Genomic DNA, 20,861 nt, shown 5'->3' on the forward strand with positions numbered 1-20,861 from the left:
TCGTTTTGTTGTTTCTCCTGTTTGGGAACACAGAAGAAGAAGGGGGAGGGGAAAGGGAACGGGCAAAGGTTTTTTTGTTTACAGGAGTAGGGAGAACAGAAACAGGAATTTATGCTGCCCTGCTATAAGGGTGAAGAGTTTACACATATAGCATTGAGGCTGCTTCTGTGGCTATTTATTTCTATTACAAGAAGTTTAAATGCAATAATTTAGTTCAAGAAAAAGACCATGATGATATATGTGTGAATGAGTATAATGTATTTGAGACTTGTCTATTTGTTATTGTTTTTGTATTCCTTAAAAAAAAAAAAAAATGCAGATCCAATTGTGAAAAGACAGGCAGGGTTGACTGCAGTATTACTGGATTCTGGCTGCCTTTCAGCCTGAAGTCCTTTCTAATGAGAACAAAGCTGAATTATCATTGTCCTCAGGCACTAGTAAGCAAACCACCTCTGGTAATTTAGAGGATGCAGAACACTTTTTTGTCCTACATAGCTTTATAATTACTGATCTTTGAACCTCTAGTTTTGGAATAAATTGGGTCTTATGCACTTGAGTCCTATAATATTATTTTACTTGAGGGTGAAGAAGTTAATGCATAACCTCTTTGGCTAGTACTTCAGACACTTTGAAAATGTCTTTGATATTTAATCAACATAAAAACAAAGTAAATTTTAACTGTGTATGTCCTGTCCTAGGAATATTTTAGTCAAATAGGCTGTTACTCTTTTATTAACACCTCTGTTTATTTCAATCCTCTCTTTTCATTTGGATGAGGTAGTGTCACAGTCAGCGGGAACATTAATAAAAACCTGATTTTCCTATTGATCTGCTTCAGGCATTAGTGAGAATACATTTTGAGGTCATTTGAGAAGTGTGTCAGAGTTTGGCTCAAACATCTCATTCCACTTCATATTGTAGGAAATGGCGCTGGATTTTGGAGGCTTGTGGGTAGGATGTACAAGCTTTGCTCATCCTTGGCTGTGAGCAGTTGAGGCTGGCAGGCCTGTGGGGTCTCAACTGGAGGAAGTCCAGAGAGTTCTGCTGCTGTGCAGCAACACTGGCCCAGGAAGGGCATGGACCTTGCCTTGCACTCTCATATTTGGCTTATTCATTTCTGTATCCTCCTTTCTCACAATGCTTACCATTAAGACCTTTCCTTTCATTGGCATAACATAACATACTTTTTTCTTTGTCAAAGATTGTGATTTTCATAAAAAATGAGATGCTTGACATACAGCCACACAAAAACATATATACAAATTTCATAGCAGCATTACTCACAGTAGCTGATAAATTAAAATCAAACACATGTTCATCAACTAATGAATGGATAAATCAAAGATATGTACTTGTATGGTGAATTATTATTCAGCCATAAAAGGAATTAAGTACCAATATCTTGCTGCATGGATAAATGTTGAAAACATTATGCTACGTGAAAGAAGCCAGATACAAAAGACCATGTAGTGTATGATTCCATTTATATGAGATGTCCACAACAGGCTGCTCTACAGACAAGAAGTAGTATATTAATTGTTGCCAGAAGCTAGGCAGAGGAATAGGGAGTGGCTGCTAATAGGTGTGTTTTGGGACAATGAAAATGTTCTAAAGTTATTGGCACTGGTTGCCCAACTCTGTGAATATATTAAAAACCACTGATCTTTAAAAGGCTGAATTATTTGATATGTGAATTCTGTTTCAGTAAAGTTGTTATAAAAATGATGGTTTTGAAAAATAGAAAAATTATGTTAATATTCTGTCATCACCAAAAACAAATTAGTTTTTTGTATAACCAGCTATACAATTTGTAATATATATTTTAAAATACTTGATTTATTTACTTTTTATTTGACTAATTGGTGTAGAAGTCAACTACCAAACAAGTATTATCTGAAAAAACTAAGTCCTGTCTTATGGATGAAATATTAAGTTTATTATTCAGTATGTTGTGATTTCAGTAATTTCTAAATAATTTCAGTTCTCATTTATGCAATAAGTACTTTGTGGTTGCAAAGTACTCAAGTGTGAAAGAAAATATTTAGTCAGAGATCTGAATTCTTTTTTTTTTCTATAACGAGCATTTTAGCTCAGAAAGCTTCTGAGTTCATGGCATTATGGTTCAAAATGTGGCCAACAAAATTTGTGGCTTGTATAAATTTGCTTTTTGGAGAGTCTAAGAGTTGATGACATGAAACGTGGAGTTTCATGTGACATCCTACATAGGGAGACTCTCGTATTTGCTGAAGGAGAGGAGAAAAACAGGTGAGTTGTCTCCCATCTTGGTTTTTCTTTATTGTGACAGCTGAAGATACAAAGCCCGTTATATGCCAAATATTATCATCTGGTATATCTGCCTCTGCTAAGATAAAGCAAAGATTTAGGTGGCCTACAAGATTTCTTGAGCCAAAACACATAAGGACATTGTGGTTTAAGATAAACAGAACCGTGGCTCTTGGAATGGGAAGAATGCTCTCCAGACCCACTGAGGGGGTTATTATAGGAGCAGCAGCAGTTGTTTGTGGTAGGAGAAATTATTCAGAAGATTGCTATTTCTGCAATTCTGGGATGCTCCAGCTGCATACATTGGAACCGATAATACCCAGTCAGTAGCCCATCTGTTTCTAAAAAAGCCCAAAGAGAAATGTAAAAATGGCAGTCAGAACAGAGGCAGTTATGTGGTGTGGACTAAGACACACAGTCAACAATTGCTTGTGATCTCTCCTCCCTGATTTTCTAAGTAATGGAATTGGACTCAGAATTCTATCTATTTGATTCACACAGTGATTTCTGTTACAATATTTGCAACTTTCAATTCTGTTTAGTGAATATTTAATGATGAAGATGAGGATTAAGAACCTGATTGCGTCTTGAAAAGAGACTGAATGACTTCAGCCATTTAAGCTCAGACCTGTAGAAGACAGTAATACTTGGGGGAGTGTGGTTATATGGTGTAGCAGAGAAAGTTTGGGTTTTAAAGTTAGAAATACTGGGTTTCTTGTTCCTGCTGTACCTCTTCCTGGCTGTGTGCTTGAAGGCAAGGCACTTAACATCTGTGTATGGTTTCTGAAGGTCCTCAAGGGGTTGGAATATAATTTTATTAGGTGATGAGAATTAAATGAAATCGTATCTCCAAAGCTCCAGGCTTTTTGAGTCAGTATTCCACAAATGCTTTAGAGATTTAGCATGAAGAAAGGAAAGACTGCTACTGGAAATGTTAAACCCCTCATATTAGTCCGTTTTCACATTGCTGATAAAGACATACCCAAGACTTGGTAATTTATAAAGAAAAAGAGATTTAATGGACTCACAATTCTGTGGTCACTTGGAGATAAATTCCCCCAGGCTCCTTAGCAGTTAGAAAATAGGTTGTATTCCTTTGAGTCAATTGAAGATAAATTAGCCAACGTTGCTCGTAAGTCCCCAGATTTTAATATTGGACTGTAAAGATGAACTTATAGGAATATGGCTCTGGCTTGAGGTATGTTTTTTCTTTATGGACCCTAGTATATGCATAATTTTTAATAATATAAGACAATATTTTCATCTGTAAAATGGGTTTAATTTACCTTGTGAGAGGGTGAGGTGAGCAAAGGCATGCAAAGCCACACATCAGGAAGTCAGTGAATGTTATCTCTGAGCAGGGCGCTAGAGTGTGCTGTATGTTTGTTCTCCTAACTTCTAAATTTTTGAAGCTTTGAAAAAGACGAGATGCCAAATTAGAATGAATATTGTTCAAAGCTCTCTGACTTTCGGATAATTGCTTTCTCAGATTTAGAAAAGAAACTATCAATCATGGTACTTGATTTGCATATCCTTTCTTGACTAATCTCTTGCACAGATTGTTTAATTGATTAAAATGTGTAAGTTAGCTGTGATTCCTGAGAAGACTAGAGTTTTAGTGTCTGGTCAAAAAGTTCTTTGTTAACCTGAAAACATATGGCAGACATATATCGTTTCTTCATGTGCTCATAAATCCCAATCTGAACACTTTGTACTACCTGAAATACATTTCTTCTTTAACTCAGTACTCAACTCTTATTTATTTATTTATTTATTTTGCTGGAGTTGGGTCCAGAGATGCTATGAATTATCTGATATGTCCCTTGAAGTATTTTTTTTTTTTTTTTCCTGAGACAGAGTCTTGCCCTGTCGCCCAGACTGGAGTGCAGTGGCGCTATCTCTGCTTACTGCAACCTCTGTCTTCCAGGTTCAAGCAATTCTTCTGCCTCAGCCTCCCAAGTAGCTGGGATTACAGTCACATATCACCACACCCAACTCATTTTTGTATTTTTCACCATGAGGCAGGGTTTCACCATGGTGGCCAGGCTGTTTTCAAACTCCTGACCTTAAGTGAGCCGCCCACCTCAGCCTCCCAAAGTGCTGAGGTTACAGGTAAGAGCCACTGCACTCTGCCCCTTGAGGTATTTTAACAAAGTTTTAAGAGGAGTGACAAGGCTGGGCGCAGTGGCTCACACCTGTAATCCTAGCACTTTGGGAGACTGAGGTGGGTGGATCACCTGAGGTCAGGAGTTCGAGACCAGCCTGGCCAACATAGTGAAATCCCCTCTCTACTAAAAATACACAAACTAGCTGGGTGTGATGGCATGCACCTGGAGTCCCAGCTACTCGGGAGGCTGAGGCAGGAGAATTGCTTAAACCTGGGAGGCAGATGTTACAGTGAGCCAAGATAGCACCATTGCACTCCAGCCTGGGCAACAGAGCAAGACCCTGTCTCAAAAAAAAAAAAAAAAAAAAAAAAAAAAGTGAGGGGCGGGGAGCGAGGAATTATCAGGAATTGGAGATTACAGTATTGCCAAAGACATATTTCTGAGTCATATATTCTGGTCTGTGCAGGTAGTGCAATCTGATGAGAGCAAAAATTGATGATTGCATTAAAATGGAATCAAATATTCATTTATTTCCTTTTGAAAATGTATGTTAATCCCAATTTTGGGCAAAGTGCTATCTATGCTAGGCACTGGGGACAGGGAAATTACATGTAAGAATTATCCATGGGCTCTGCTCTCAAGGAACTTTTTGTTTTATTGTTCAGAGAAGATGTATATAAATAATGAATCCAAGGTGGAAAGGAGAAAATGATTGTTTCTGGTTCATGGGAACTGGAAGAACTTGATGAAAAAGTGACTTTTGAGCTGCATCTTGAATGGTGTGATTTCGAATGTGGATCTTGAATGTGGAGATTACTTTTTTTAGTCAAAGGGACCATCTCATGCTGTTCAGATAGTGTGTGCCTGACGTTTGGGAGATCATTCTGTGGTCCCTGAGATTTCTCAATAAGGTATGCTCCCCGAACATTTTACAGACATACATATATACATGCATACATATACCTGGAGACATACATATATGAATGTATACATAAGAACTAAGTATAATTCATATGTGATTATAATTTGTTTTTTGGCCAAAGTATACAAAGCCAATAGTCCTGTTTTTAATATACGTACATATTTGGTCAAAGACAGAAGGCATATTTTAAATTCAATTTCCATTTATTATAAAAATCCTGGATCAGTTCAATGAATTATGAACTCGTCTCAAGGATGGGAGTTAAAAGAGATGTTCTATTTTAATCAAAACATTTGGGAGATTCCCAGCAGAGACAGATAGACTTACTCACTTCCTGGCATGTATTACAGCCTTGGGAAGATAAAGGTGGATGATATTTGTTTTTTCATAAATTCATTTCACCCCAGAGTCTCTGACAACTGAAAACCTTGCAGAGATGAATATCTATGATTGCTTGGCCTCGTTATGCATTGATCTTAAATGAGATGCTCTGGTTTAAATTTGGCTAACTTTATAATTGACTCTCTTCGTCTCCCCTAAATTCATGCCATAGTTTGGTATGAATAAAGGTTATAGGGTTTGGGTCAGTCATATAGCGGGAGAGGAGAGTTAGATAAATACAAACATATATTTTCACTAGAGGATCACTGGATTCTAAATAGTAAGAAACTATTGATTAAAGCTGTAAGGGTGGCTGATGTTTATTATTACCATTCCCAAGGTAATGCTTTCACTCAGAAGTCATAACAAAATACTAAGAACTTTATTGTGAAGAACCAGAAGTTTTAAGTTTTCTAAAATGGACTGTCTTGAATTTAGTTTTGAGATTTAAAAGTAAGCCTGTGGCCTTGCTTCATGCCCCTGACACCCCTTCCTCTGTCAATAGAGGCAGACAGCCCTCTCCTATTGGGATAAGTCCTTTCCTATTGGGATACCTCCCAAGGCCTCAGTAATGACAGTACTCAGAATAGCCAAATAAACAATACACATAATTTTGGTGCTGAATTTTATCAGGTGCCAGTGACCTAATATACAACCTCATCTAATCCTTATAATGACTTTGCAAGATGGGCACTGTTTTAACATGAGGACATCGATTCTAAAAGATAAACATGAGGTTTAAATGGTTTAAACATGAGGATATCGATTCTAAAAGACAAATAACCTGCCTAATGTCACACAACTAACAGCACAGCTGGGAGGTTTGCCTCGCTCTAGCTGATCGTCCATTGCCTCTCAAGGTTTGGGTGAAGTAATATTCCACCATTTAAATATCACACAGAGCATTTGTGTGTGATACTTAATCCAGCGTTTGTTTTCATCTGTGCTTTCATGGTTTGATTTACTTCCATGACGGCCTGTCACAATTAATTAAATTTTTACCTTTGTTTTTCTAAATTACAAAGGTAATTGTGTTTATAATAAAAAAATAGAAAATATAGATGAGCAAGATAACAAGAATAAAGAAATCATCCCAATCTATAATCCCTATACTAGCAAAATTGCTAATCAAAAGGATATTCACCTTCTGATTCCATATGTATGACGTTTGAGAATAAGCAATACTCCAAGGAAAGAAAGCAGATCAGCAGCGTCAGAGCCTGGGGTGGGAGGTCTGGACTGCAGGAGGACACACAGGAACTGTTATAGAGTCATAGAAATGTTCTGTATCTTGATTGTGGTGTGGTTATGTGACTGTATACATTTACCGAAACTCCGAATTGCATACAAAATAAAATAGAGAATTGTACTGTATGTAAATTATTCCTCCGTAAATGTAACTGAAAATATAAGCTACAGTTAACACCTTGTTGTGCATCCCTCACACATTTTCTATGAATATCCATTACAAATATATATCAAAAATTTGTGTATTTAAGAGAGACTTGTCTTGTAACCTATTTTTTTCACTCAAATATGTTTCAAAAGCATCATTTCTGATCAGTAATCATTCATCTCTATCATTAAAAATGAGCATGATTATTGGAATAAACGTATTCATTATTCAAATTAGCTGTTGCCTGGATTTTCTTATAGCAGATCTTAATTTTAAGCTCTACTGGCACATGTTTACTATGTGAAAAAAGAAAATGTTTCTCCTAGAACATGGTTGCTTTAACTGAAAAGTAGTGAAACTAGTCGATTGCCTAAGGTAATGTCTCTGGAGACATTCTGTCTGTTGTCAGACTGCTAGTGATTACCTAGTGATTACTGCTAGTGCTACCTAGCTATAGGCTCCTTTTCAGTACATTTCCTTTGACCTTGAATTAGAGGTAGTACTAAGACGGGACCAACCTGTGTGCGTGAGCAGTCACGCGAAGCTCTTTTTTACCTGATGTTAGTCTTTCGTTACCTCACTTTTAGTAACAGACTTCTCTTTATGTTTTGGCAGTGGAAATATTTACCATTTGAAACTTACTCTTTGGGGAGTCTAATGGAATGTTATTTCTTTTAAAATGTACAATAAATATTTTCCTTCTGACCTCTAAAAGTAGATGGCAGAAAATAAAATTGATTGTTTTCCTTATAAATTTAAATAGACATATTACGTCTGTTTCAAAAATGACATCAGCTAGATGAGTTCCTAGGCTAATGACAGTTTTCCTGCCAGACAGAACACTTGATTTACCATTGTTGTGAAGTCCCTGTGCCATCGTGTTTCCCATTCCCATTGCACGCTTGAAGAATTGTGATACTTAAGGTTTCCTATATTGAAAAATAAGACAAAAATGGACAGACCTCATTGTTTACCATTATGTAGAGAAAGATCTCTCCACAAACATTATGAGAGTGTCTTCATGGGTCTTCCTGAGCATGATCAGCCTTCTCTGTCCCCCTCCCACACACCCCATTAACACATCCTCTGCCTCTCCCATGTGGATTTTTTTTTAAGTACTTATTAGTTTCATGAAGGCCTTCTGCCCGGAGAGGCGGGATCCCCCAACTTTTGGAAAGCCTTTTAAAGTCTTCATGAGTCCAGCCAGGTGTGGTGGCTCATGCCTGTAATCCCAGTGCTTTGGGAGGCTAAGGCATGTGGATCATTTGAGGTCAGGAGTCTGAGATCAGCCTGGCCAGCATGGTGAAACCCAGTCTCGACTAAAAATACAAAACTTAGATGGGCATGGTGATATGCACCTGTAATCCCAGCTCCTCAGGAGACTGAGGCAGGAGAATAGAACCAGGGGACGGAGGTTGCAGTGAGCCAAGATTGGGCCACCCTGCATTCCAGCCTGGGTGACAGAGTGACACTCTGGGTCAAAAAAATAAAATAAAATATCCCTAAGTCCAATTAGCTACCATGTTTCATATCCTCTCTGCATCTAAAATTGTTATCCTGTGACCTAGTAGAAAGGATTTAAACCTCTGCTTTCTTTTCAGATAGACCCAAAGGTTATTTTGGGGGGTGGTTGTGAGGTTTTTGTTGCAAATTAAATAATAAGTAAGTCCCTGTTGCCATAGACTGGGCCAGACACGCTGGGAAAGGTAAGGAAATAAGCAGCTTCCTGCCCTTTGGGAACTTGTCATTGTTTATCTGAATTTGCTGACTTTGTTTCTCTCTGGAATTACATGTAATTTCCTGTTTGCTATGATCCTTGCGTTAAAATAAACCTGCAATAGTATCCCGTTCACTCTTTGGAATGTTCTGATACATGACTGTTCAGCAGTTCTGTCCCATCAGTGGGCTCTCAGGAATGTCCTAAATTGGATATCCGTGGCCTGACGGGTTCCATCCAGAGCCTGATAGGGTGGAACCACGAGGCAGATGGAGAGTGTCTTTTGTTGTGGCTGCTTGTTTCAGCCTTCCTGGAAGGATAATTTACTTTCCAAAGCTTCATTAGCTAAATGAAACTCCAGTCTTGCCTCTTTCGTTTGAGACAGGTCCTTTTTTTTTAATCGTGATGCCTCTTAGATAGACATTCTCTTAGATTATCTTCCCTGTTAGATGACATGGGGCTTTAAAGTCATCCTTGTGTTTGACACAATCAACGGATGGAGATTCAGGGAGAGGGTTGGTGCTTTAGGATTTCCCTTCACATTGCTGTCCTCTGCAGAGCCTTCTCTTCCAGTTTTCATGCTGAGGAACTTGGACAGGGCTAACAGTCTGCTTTTAAACCAGCGATATATTCCAATGCCCAGTGCTTCAAGCCGCTTCCCTTTTTAGATTTAAGTTTGCCTGAAGAGGAAAGTAGAGACCTTGAATATTAAACTTCTGTTGCCTTGTGTGATTTGACAGTGGTTTTGTGGAGAATTATTTGTCCTTAGGTGGAATCTCAACCCAGTTTGGAATGAAGTTGTCATAGCCGCTTGCGCCAGACCCCGAACAACCCATATAGCTGATCTTTTCCACGGAGTCAGAGACACAAATACACAAATAGAGCTGTTTCAGAGCACTGCCGTGGGGAACGCTAGAGAGGTTTTGCCGTGGCCTCTCCTTCCTGCATTGTGCTAAGGCTCACTCCACATTGGTAACCAGGGGACAAGCAGCACTAGGAGATGTTGCTTCTAAAGCACAGGGCCCCTCTGCCTAAGAAGCCCTAGGACATTTCAACAGCAGGAAAAGAAAGGTCTGTTTTGGCTTTATCTAGACACGTCACTGAGTGTAATAATCCCACGCTTTCTTCTTCTTCATATTCGTTTTGATGCCAATTCTTTTTTGCTGTGCTTGGCGATTTTTGTTTTTCCTCTTCAGGCACTTCCCAGACTTCTGCACAAGTGTCCTCTGGAGTGGGGTGGCGTCCCTGCTCCCTCTGGTGGAAGACCTGAGCCACAGTGCTCTAAGAGCACCTCACTCACTGCAGTGAAGCAAAAAAATCCTGCCTAGTGTATGTGGTGCAGCTTTCTATTTTGCAGTCATAACCATTCATCCATTCACTCAGTCAGTCAACAACCAGTATTCTGTGACTGCTCAAGGCTGGAGAATCAGCAGTTCCTATCTCACGGAGCTTGTATTTTAGACACGCATCAAAATTTTGTATCTGAAATGCAAATACCAGACATAACATAAATTAAGACAAACTCCCCTCTCCCCACACTGAAAATAAAGGAAGTCTTACTCAATTCTTGGGGAAAATTGCACCCAACTCACGAATGTTTTGTAGTAGGGAATTCAAAATATTCGGAAAAGTCAGTAAAAAATCTTAGGTTATTTTTCAAGAGACATAACTAATAAACAGTATCTGGAGAGGTGGCCCCTGGACAGTCAGCGACCCACTACCCAACAGTTGGTAGCATCCTGGGGACAAGGTGGCTGTGCCCTTTGAGGTTCTGAGTTTCTGTTACCTCAGCATTTTGCACATTGCTCCACCAGTCAATTGAAGTGCAGAAAAAGTGCAGACAAAAGTTACTTTAACCCAGATGTCCATCATAAAACACACGAAACAGCTTGGTAGTAGGTACTGTGTCAAGGAAGTTTTATTATGATAATATTACCAATGGAAAGACAAAAGTTGAACCAACATATGTTGCCTCCATATTCCTGGTAAAGGTTCAAAACGTAAGCCCAGAGTTGTCAATGTGTGAGCTGTCTTTTCCCCAATTCTGTGCTAAGGAAGCGAAATCGCCATCAGTTTTAGTTTTTACAATTTCTAAGCACCCACATGAAATAGCAAAGAAAATACCCTGCCCGCTTCCTCAGTGCCAAAGATGCCAGCCGTGTCTTTTAGACTCTGTAAGGGACACAGTGACCAGAAAGTCAGGACAAATGGACCTTATCGTTAGGCAGCCAACAAAATGAATTTTCAGATTGTTCTAGAAATGACAGCAGAAGATCAGAGAAGCCACAACAATAAGATCCCTGTTAACATGTGTTCTTGGATCTCCTTCTTCCACTTTGTGGATGCTCTGAAGAAGGCTTTATTTACATGCGCTAGTTGAGAAACAGTTTTTGTTGAAAACAAATAACAATTACAACAATCTGGCCAAGCTTAGACTCGCAGATTCTACCCAGCTAAATGGTGGGATATCTCTTATTTTCTAATTGTACGAAAATACGCGTGACATGAGACTTACCATCTTCACCATTTTTAAGTGTACAGTTTAAAATCTGAATCTCTTCCAAGGAGGAATTACGCTGCTAACAGAATAAAAAATTTAATTCTTTTTCTTGTAAACTGACTTCTCTAATTTCCAAACAGAAATGGGTCTGCAGCAAATACAAAAATCTAGGCTTAAAATGACAAAGCAGAAATAGATTACGCAAAAATTCATGGGATTAATAAAGGTAATCTTGTATGTAGTTAATATCTGATCACCTCCAACGTCTTTCAAAGTGGTGAGCAGTTGACAGGAAAGGCTGTCTCATACTAATTCATATCTTTGTACAAAGCACTTAGCACAATGCCTTATTCAAAACTATTCTAAAACTATTTGTTGCTTGAGTGCTACTTTTTTTTTTTTTTTTTGGCAAATAATCTTTTGTCCATTCAGTGCAACTGCCCTGAAATTTTACTGTTTTATGCCTTCATTGTGGAAGGGAGAGAGAAGGCTGGTGGACCGGTAGTGCCAGGGCTCCAAGGCTGCAGCCCTTTCTCTAAGGTACTGTCACGGATCTGCAAAGCCACTAGAGAAATGGCAGCCCAGCACACCTCGTAAACTTTAAACCCTAGCCAAGCCAGTTCAGCTGGCACGTATTTTTAAGTGACTCCAAAATAAAATGTGTATTTGCATCAAACGATTGGGATCATCATTTTAGCCTTGGAGTCTCTTAAACTTATCGACAAGGAGAAGAGCTTCTGGTTTTTTCCTGTGGATTTGTCCCCTGAAACATTGGTTTGCTCATTTCAAAGAGCAAGACCAATCAATAAGGTGCCCAAAAAGCTGACTCCAGACAAGGCTGGTAAGGAGAGCGGTACCTCTTGTGCCTTCTGCTTGCAACCCACTGGCATTGCACGTTGACGTGCTTCAGTAGGCTCTTTCCATGTCCTTTCTAGCCTTTTTGAAAAGGTGCCACTGTGTTTTGGGAAAGGGCCCAAAGAGTAGATTAAGATCTAGTATTATGACTGTAACCTTTTTAACAATGTGAGATTTCATAGAAAAATGTTTATAAAATATGCCTCTTTATGAATATGGAAGATTAAATGTTCTGTAGTTGGGGAGCTCAAGTGGGCACTCCCAGTGGAACGAATTCTATATTTTCCGCCTCAAATCCTTTTGAATAAGACTGGAGTAGACATAAATTACATGTTTCTCTTTGCAAATTGGCCTTCAATATTTCATGTGCCAAGACTATGTTACAAAATTGGGGCAGCATTAATATGTTTTTCCTAATGCTCTCTGAACAGATTTTTTTTTAATTTCATCTCATCTGCATAAGCAAAAACTGTTATGAGGTAGTAAACTAATACATCACAAGCAAAACCCAAAATATATTTAGTGCTCAGATCTAAGTTATTCACAATTTAGTGTCCTTTCCACCTCAGGGTTCTTCTGACAGTGTTCTAGCCAACACGGCTTAAATATGTCAGGTCCTGCCTTCAGATAAGTTACACCGTTGTTAATGAACAATGCTCTCTCCTCCTCTCAGCATTCTGCATGGGGTCCACAGAACCTGTGTCTTCACACTCCTACCTTCCTGCCCTCTCCAGTCTCCCCAACTCAAACTAATTACTTGTGCTGTGAAAGGCCACATTGGCATTTTTGCTTTAAACCTAACCAAAATGACTACAAAAATTTTGGTGACCATCCAGAAATCTCTTTGGATTGTAGACTTCAGGGATAATGAAACTTATTGATTTACTCAGCAACTTCGTGCAGCTGTATTGAGGGAAAACGAAATTGTGTATGAGAATTTAAATGTGCAAAACAACCTAAATCCTGATAAATTTCATACCAGTTATAAATCTGTGAGACTTCTCAGCCTTTTAGGTTATGGCTGGAACAGAATATGAAGACACTGACCTAGGAAAGTCAAGTAAACATGCATCTTTTTATTATCACAGCAAACTGTTTGACATTCTCTGAAATTTTGAGGGGTAGAGGAAAAGGAAGACAGGTTTTTAAATACACAAGTTATTACAGACTGGCCTCTCAGGCAGTTATTTTGTCTTCGGTTGCAAGACCATCCTGGGCCACTTAGACTTGAGAGTGAAGTGAGTAATAGCCAAGATTGAAAAAAAGTGTTTTAAAAAGTTCACTATCACCTCTTATTTTCATGAGGTTTAGGGATCAGGAGGTTACCATGACACTTAGTTTTATTATTTAAATAACCCACTATAAATAAGACTTTGTCACTCAGGCACTGGGGCTCACGCCTGTAATCCCAGCACTTTGGGAGACTGAGGCAGGCAGATCAAACGGTCAAGAGATTGAGGACATCCTGGCCAACATGGTGAAACTCTGTCTCTACTAAAAATAGAAAAATTAGTGAAGTGATGTGTGCCTGTAGTCCTAGCTACTAGGGAGGCTGGGGCAGGAGAATTGCTTCAACCCAGGAGGCAGAGGTTGCAATGAGCCGAGATCATGCGACTGCACTCCAGCCTGGTGACAGAGCAAGACTCTGCCTCAAAAATAAATAAATAAATAAATAAATAAATAAATAATAAGACTTCATCGTATTTCTCCACTTGAATCGTTTTTTCTCTGAGGTTTCTTTTTTATCATAGTGTCTAGGTACTTAGGATCTAAAAAATAAGATGTTAAATCTTTTTACTCTTTTTGTGCTCTCAGAGGACACTCACAGCATTTCTTCTTCAGCTGTGTGTGTCTTGGAGAGGAGACCTGCTTCTGCTCAGCTGTTATTTCAGCCCAAGCCCAAATGAGATGCATGTAATTGACAATTATACCTGTTAATGGTACCTCAGAAAAGGACCCTGCCTTTATTGGGAAACATTTTCTTGGACTTAAAGAAGTTTTAGCTGGGCCAGTTTCTGTGGCCTAAAAGCACCTGCCTCATTCATAGCCCTTGGTGTTTTCGAGAATGAGTAGGGGAGCCTGCACCATTGCAGTGTCTTCTTTAGGGAACCCTGTGCTCCGTGTCAAGGGTGATGGCTAGGGCTGGAGTCTTAGAGAAAAGAGGCAGGAAGGCAGAGGTGGAGGACTAGCCTGTGAAGAGACAGTGACAGAAAGAGCGGTGGAAGACAGAGCTCATAGAGGTTAGGCTAGGGGCAGACAGGGGGAATAACAGCAGGTATGAATAGTAAATTCTCCATGAATTTGTGATTGATTGGATCAGAACGGGGGTTTACATTACAAAGTGATGGCTTCCCAAAGTAGATTAAGTTTCTCGTCACTTGCTCCCTACTGGTCACCTAAAATTCAACAGGTATTACATGGACATAGAGTTTGATGGTAACTAACTAACTAAATAAATAAAATTTTTAAAAATTAAGAAACCGATCCTAGCCACATAGCCGTTGGTTACCACTTACATCTCTCACTGTTCTCACTCTTATAATGTGTTCCTTAATTTGCTTTCAAAAATAATTCTCTCATCATTTCAGTGAAATATTTCAGGACACTGGTATATTAAATTTGTATTAGTGATTTTTTTTTCTTTTCTGAGGCAGTGTCTCGCTCTGTCACCCAGAATAGAGTGCCAGTGGCATGATCTCAGCTCACTGCAACCTCCGCCTCCCGGGCTCAAGCGATTCTGCTGCCTCAGCTTCCTTAGTAGCTGGGATTACAGGCACCTGTCACCACACCCGACTAATTTTTGTATTTTTAGTAGAGATGGGGTTTCACCATGTTGGCCAGGCTGTTCTCAAACTCCTGACCTCAGGTGATCCTCCCACCTCGGCCTCCCAAAGTGCTGGGATTACAAGTGTGGGCCACCATACATGGCCTATATTAGTGATTTCTAAGGGGACCATGTTGTGGGTGCAGGTAGGGAACTTGTCCAATTTTTAGAAAGTGAGTCAGTCTGTAATTTCACAATCATGATTATCTGGCCTCAAAATTCTTTGTGTTGATAAAGGCATATATTGCTTTTCTTTAAGTGGTGGTCCTTTTATGGAGAAGCTCTTCATGGTGGTGTTTTAAAGATATAGCTAGTCATTAGTCTTGGAAATCTAATGAAAAGTGCTCAGAAGTCATGGGTTGACATTCTTTCAGAGTAACGTGTAAAGAGAAATATCTTAAAAACCAGGTCATGCCATTCCTCTGCTTAAAACCTTTCAACGACTTTCTAGTAGTCTGAAGAATAACGTCTCAGTTCTTGAAAAAAGTGTTGCAGGCTGCGGTCCCTGCTGCCTGTGGTCTTGTCCTGTTGCTTCCTCTCCTTTTGCTAAACCCAATTGAGCAAAACTCTTGTTCGTTTCAAGTTCCTGGAAAATCCAAGCTCCTCCCTGCCTCTGGGCTTTGATCCTTGTTCCTTCCCCTGAAGTTTTCCTTCTCAGCACTTTGTATGGCAGATTCCCTTCACTTTTCAGGAATGCATCTTCTTGGAAAGAAGACTTCACCGTTGGCCTGTCTCAAACAGGCCTACTGCTTCTTCACTCATACTGTGTGAGTCTTTTCTTTGTCACACAGATCATCTCTGATTATTTTGTGTATTTATTGTTAACTTATTTATCATCTGTCTCCCTTTCTAGTACACTTATCTCATTAAACAATGGATTCCCCAATGCCTGGCTTGATTCCTGGCCTCCGCAGGTATTCAGTAAAAATGCTTTGGAGAATAGAATTAAAGAATGGGTTCAGAACTGAAACCTGTGAGTCTATGGAAGAAAAATGAATCTGTATAGAAAAATATTCAGAAGCTGAACTACTGAATTTTAGTATTCATTTGAGGTATAGAGAATGAAAACGAGCCATTAAAAGACAGAAACACAAGGAAAGAAAAGACTCATATTCTAAACAAGTCAAGGACAGTGTTTAAAATGCCAAAATCTAATGATTACATAGCACAGACAAACAAAAATCAATTTTGTTTAATTCTTTTAAAAATGTTTTTGGAAAGAAATAGAAATATTAAGTCACCTTCAAATTAAGAGAACATTAAAAGATACCTCTTTACTGCTAGTTTTAAAAGAAGGAAAATGAGAGGAAGAGTTGGAAGACAAAGCAAAAGAGGGGAATAGAGAGGAAGGATAAGAAAGGAAATAAGGGTGACCTGTAGATGGAGAGGAAAGGGGAGAAAGGCGCTCTCAAAACTCTGGCCACTTATAGGGTTGGAGAGTTCTCCCTGCTCTGTGAAATGCTATTTAGTTGAATCACCATAGCTTAGAGCTCTAGACCTGCCACATGGGAGGGAAAGCTGCTTTCAGAGCTGTAGAACTTGTGTCTGGAAGAATAGCCGACAATAGTCATGGAGCAGATGAAATAAAGCCAGAAGTCAGACTTGGCCAAGGGGATAGAGGTTCCACACACCGTTTTAGCAGCCACTGTTTCTATGATCTGGAAGCCCTCCTGTCATCTGCACAGTGACAGGGAAAATGGCACCATTCACTATGAATTGTCTTGTTTTTGTTGGAATGACTGGTAGCAGTGCCCTAGACCCTGAGATTGACCTAGGGGCCCTTTGTGATGGAGTTTTGGAATATGCAGAATTTGCTTTGCTAAGACTAATACAGGTTCCAACCTTGGTAGAGGAAGTGACATTTAATATCACATAAAACCCAAATAAATTATCCTCTAGGGAGTTGTCTGGTTGGCATTTCCTTCCTATTTTTCTTCTTTCCCAGGCCAGCTCAATTCTATTAAAAATTCTGTTAGCTAAATGTCAATGGGTTCAGCATGTCTCCTCTCTGTGCCACACATTGAAATTTTCCTATAAAATACTATTTTAATGTATTAGAGATAAACAGAATTTTATTAATATCAGCCCCATAGATCTACACACCACCCAGTACCCGGTCTAGAGTTACATTTACCAGGGCTAGTGTATTATTATTCTCAATTCATGATGACAAAATACTTATTTGGAACACAGAAAAATGAAAGTGGCTTTGCTACTTAAACTACATTGCTGGAGGATGAAGATTTGCATTTAGTGCTGTTGGGCTTAATTAGGCTCCACAGTTTTCTGAAAGAATTGAGTCTAGAGTGTTCTCTCAGTTGTCTAAGAATTAGCTAGACTTGACCGCGCCAGGTTGGAAAATTTACTGGCTTATGAAGAAAAGGCATTTTACAGAAACCATGCCAAAGGGTTTTGAGCTATGCTGGCACTTTCATTTTCTCCAGTTAAGAATTGGTAGTGTTAATGTTTGCTCTGAGGAACTTCCCGGGGCCATTAGCACCCTGTGGGCTGACATTATCCAAGGGTAGTGTTAAAAGTGAACTAATTTTGCAAAGTGGGAAGATTTCCGGGTTAGAAGTATACTTATCTTTTTTAGTACTCAGCCATTTAAAAATAACAACCACTACCACACTACCTTGTAAACAGCCAACAGCATAGTCCTTAATGACGGACCTTTAGCTGTATTCAGATATAATCATCTGACACTAAATAAAATCGTGACCCAGGATCATTAGGAATACCACAGGCCCTTCTCAGTGCCGCTGTGGTCACTCTTTGCACTGATTTACTTCTCAGATTAACTTTATTGTCGGAGGTTATAAGGCTTGGTTTGGATGGAATCAGTGAGACAAGCAAACACTGTGGCTACAGAAAGGGAGTGATCTCCTTTCTTTCCATCATAAAGGATCACAGCTAACACCTCCATACAAAAGACAGGTTAACAAGAGAAAAGCATAACAAATGAGTTGCATGTACACATATGCACAGCAATCATACAAAACATGAAAACTCCAAAGAAAGGGCCAGACAGTTGTTATTTAAATCCCTTAAATGTCCTCTCCACTGGGGAGAGGGAAGAAGGGCAGCCAGGGCTGTAAATGAATGAGCCTAATGACCAAACAATGGTTTGTACATGATGCTGTTTGGGAATTGAATGGAACCTGAGAATAGAGAATAGTTTGGGATGACTATCTAGGCTCTAGGTGTGATGTTTAATTTTCAGTCTCTTCCTCTGTGATGAGTTGTCATCTTTCCTGGTAAATGAAATTTCAAGGAAGGGATTGAAGGAAATTGTGTCTTTAGGGGTCCAGTTTCTGTGTAGGTAAGGAAACTTCAGAGGACAGTGTTATCCTGAGCTTTGGGAGAGACAAAGGATTAAAGGGGTGGCCTCTTTGGTTCAGCATGTTAAAGGGCCATTTTTTGTTTGTTTTTGTTTTGAGACACAGTGTCATTCTGTCACCCTGGCTGGAGTACAGTAATGTGATCTCGGCTTACTGCAACCTCCACCTCCCAGGTTCAAGTGATTCTCCTGCCTCAGCCTCCCAAGTAGCTAGGACTACAGGTGTGTGCCACCATGCCCAGCTAATTTTTGTATTTTTGGTAGAGACAAGATTTTGCCATGTTTTTCAGGCTGACCTCAGGCTATCACCCTGCCTCAGCCTTCTAAACTGTTAAGATTACAGATGTGAGCCACTGTGCCTGGCCAACAACACCAATCTTACAAGAAAAAGAGTTACTGTACTACAGAAAGGGGCTTTTGAGAAGAATAACAACAATCCACCTCAAAAAGGAGACAGGAGTAGAATTTACTGTGGACTTTGGAGTCATCATCATCCCCGACATGATCCCCATCTTGGTCAGGCTTCATGAGTTTCAAGATTCTCCCGCCTTCCCAATCTCTCAGGAGGCAAAAATCCTTCTTCAGGAAAGGAGAATCAAATCGGAAACTAGGAATGGAGGCAAAATAAAGGAAGATGAAAGGAAAGAGGTAGCTTCAGGTACTTATCTAAAGATTTTTGAGTTGTCTATAAATTTGAACCTATTTACTGTATTGTCTTTTTCTCTACAAGCAACTATTTAGAAAACATGGTAGTGCTTTCATTGGCAAATGTAGAGCAGATCTTAAATTCTTATCTGGTCCACAGTGCTGCTGTGACCATGCTTTGCGTTGATTCCTGTCTCAGGTTGATTTTATTATCCTGAGGAGATAAGGCTTGGCTTGGATGGAATCAGTGAAGAAAGCGAACACTGTGGAGGCAGACAGCGGGTAAGCTAGTCTATTTCAGCTGATTCCAAGTGCCCTTACACATCTCTCTAAGCCCACAACTGTTGCCTGGTGTCATCAGCTTGCCTTCAGATCCCATCTCCTCCTCTTCAATCTCTAGGTCTTTTTGCAGAACTCTGTGTTTTCACGAGAGCAAAACTTTCAGCAAAGGAATTGTTCAATCTTTGGAAGCTATTGAAACTGGTTTATCAACTAGTCTGAACCTGGTAAAAGTTCAGTGGTTTTATTTTTCTCCACTCACTTTATTAACTGCACTGTGTTAAATCTCTCTTCCCCATGAGTAACAGGAAGGCTGGGATCTTTGTTTCATTCATTAGTGTCATTGTCACTCAAGTGCCTAAAATAGTGACTGACACATGGTGGATCCTCAAAAAAGATTTATTAAATTGAACATCTTTGGTGGAACCTCAGTTGTTTTGATTAATTAGAAAGTAACTAAGGGTTGACTAGTTTAAAGCACCATTCTCATCTTCTTTGTAAATCTCATCTTTTCTGTTCCCTCCAGCATTTGTCTTCTTTAGATTTAAAAGGACTTGGGTGGACCTGGAGATCATTCTGATAAGTGAAGTAAGCCAGGCACAGAAAAACAAATATTATATAGTCTCACTCATATGTCTGAGCTAAAAAAAAGCTGATCTCAGGGAGGTAGGGAGTAGCATGATGCTTACCAGAAGCAGGGAAGGGTGTGTGTGGGTAGAGGAAGGAGGAAGAGAAGAATAGGTTGGCTAATGGATACAAAATACAGTTAGGTAGAAGAAATAAATCTTAGTTTTGCATGGCACAATAGGGTGATAACAGTTAGCAACAATATATTATATATTTCAAAATAGAAGATCTGAAATATTCCTAACACAAAGAAATGATAAATGTTCCTGGTAATGGATAATCTAAACACCCTGATTTGATCATTACATATTATGTGTATGTATCAACATATCCCGTGTACCCTATAAATATGTACAAACATTAATGTATCAATTTAAAAAACAAAATAAAAGCTTGGAGGGGGGATGAGGGTGCTTACTCTTTCCATATTCCTCCCCTTCTTTTGCTGAGAAGGGGAAAGGAATTTGATTTAGCTCTGGACTCTCTTACCCTGTCCTTCTCATTCTCCTTTCCTTCCTGTATTTTAAGGTGGGGAGGAGATAGGTGTCTCTCACACCATTGGCCATGGCTGCCATCCTCTCTCTGGAGGTGTGCCTGCTTCTCTGATATTCCTAACTGGTGGTGGGTGCCCGCCAGTTGGGAGGCATCCAAATACTGGCCTCTGTGGTACCCAAGGGAGGGTTGTTTAGAGTCCCTTCAGGGGACTCCCCATCTTGTGGTTCCTGAATGTAGAAGATATAATGTCAACCTGGCTTTATCAAGCCACCCCTTAGCTCCACCCCTGGTGGTGCAGCCTACAGCCTTTCCTTCCCGAGCTCCCTTGACCTGCAGGCTGACCCCTTGGATACGACCCTAGCAAGGGGATGTAGGCCCAGTGGTCCTTGGGAAGTTTGCTCATCCTGGCCTCTGCTAGATGGTTTCTGACCACCCTCCTTGCTCTACCATTTCTTTCCAATTTACTTTTTGCCTCCTCAGGGTGGTGGG

At 39.7% G+C, this 20,861-nt stretch overlaps 1 protein-coding gene and 1 long non-coding RNA gene across 20 annotated transcripts in view; both read left to right on the forward strand.

Moving 5' to 3' along the window:
• The window catches only part of NCAM1 (neural cell adhesion molecule 1), a 341,199-nt gene that overhangs the window by 172,857 nt on the left and 147,481 nt on the right, over positions 1–20,861 (forward strand). The gene's annotated exons all lie outside the window — the stretch shown is intronic.
• Positions 1–20,861, forward strand: part of LOC141584833 (uncharacterized) — a 95,675-nt gene that overhangs the window by 20,864 nt on the left and 53,950 nt on the right. The gene's annotated exons all lie outside the window — the stretch shown is intronic.

Source organism: Saimiri boliviensis, chromosome 6 (assembly GCF_048565385.1).
Source record: "Saimiri boliviensis isolate mSaiBol1 chromosome 6, mSaiBol1.pri, whole genome shotgun sequence".
Lineage (NCBI taxonomy): Eukaryota > Metazoa > Chordata > Mammalia > Primates > Cebidae > Saimiri > Saimiri boliviensis.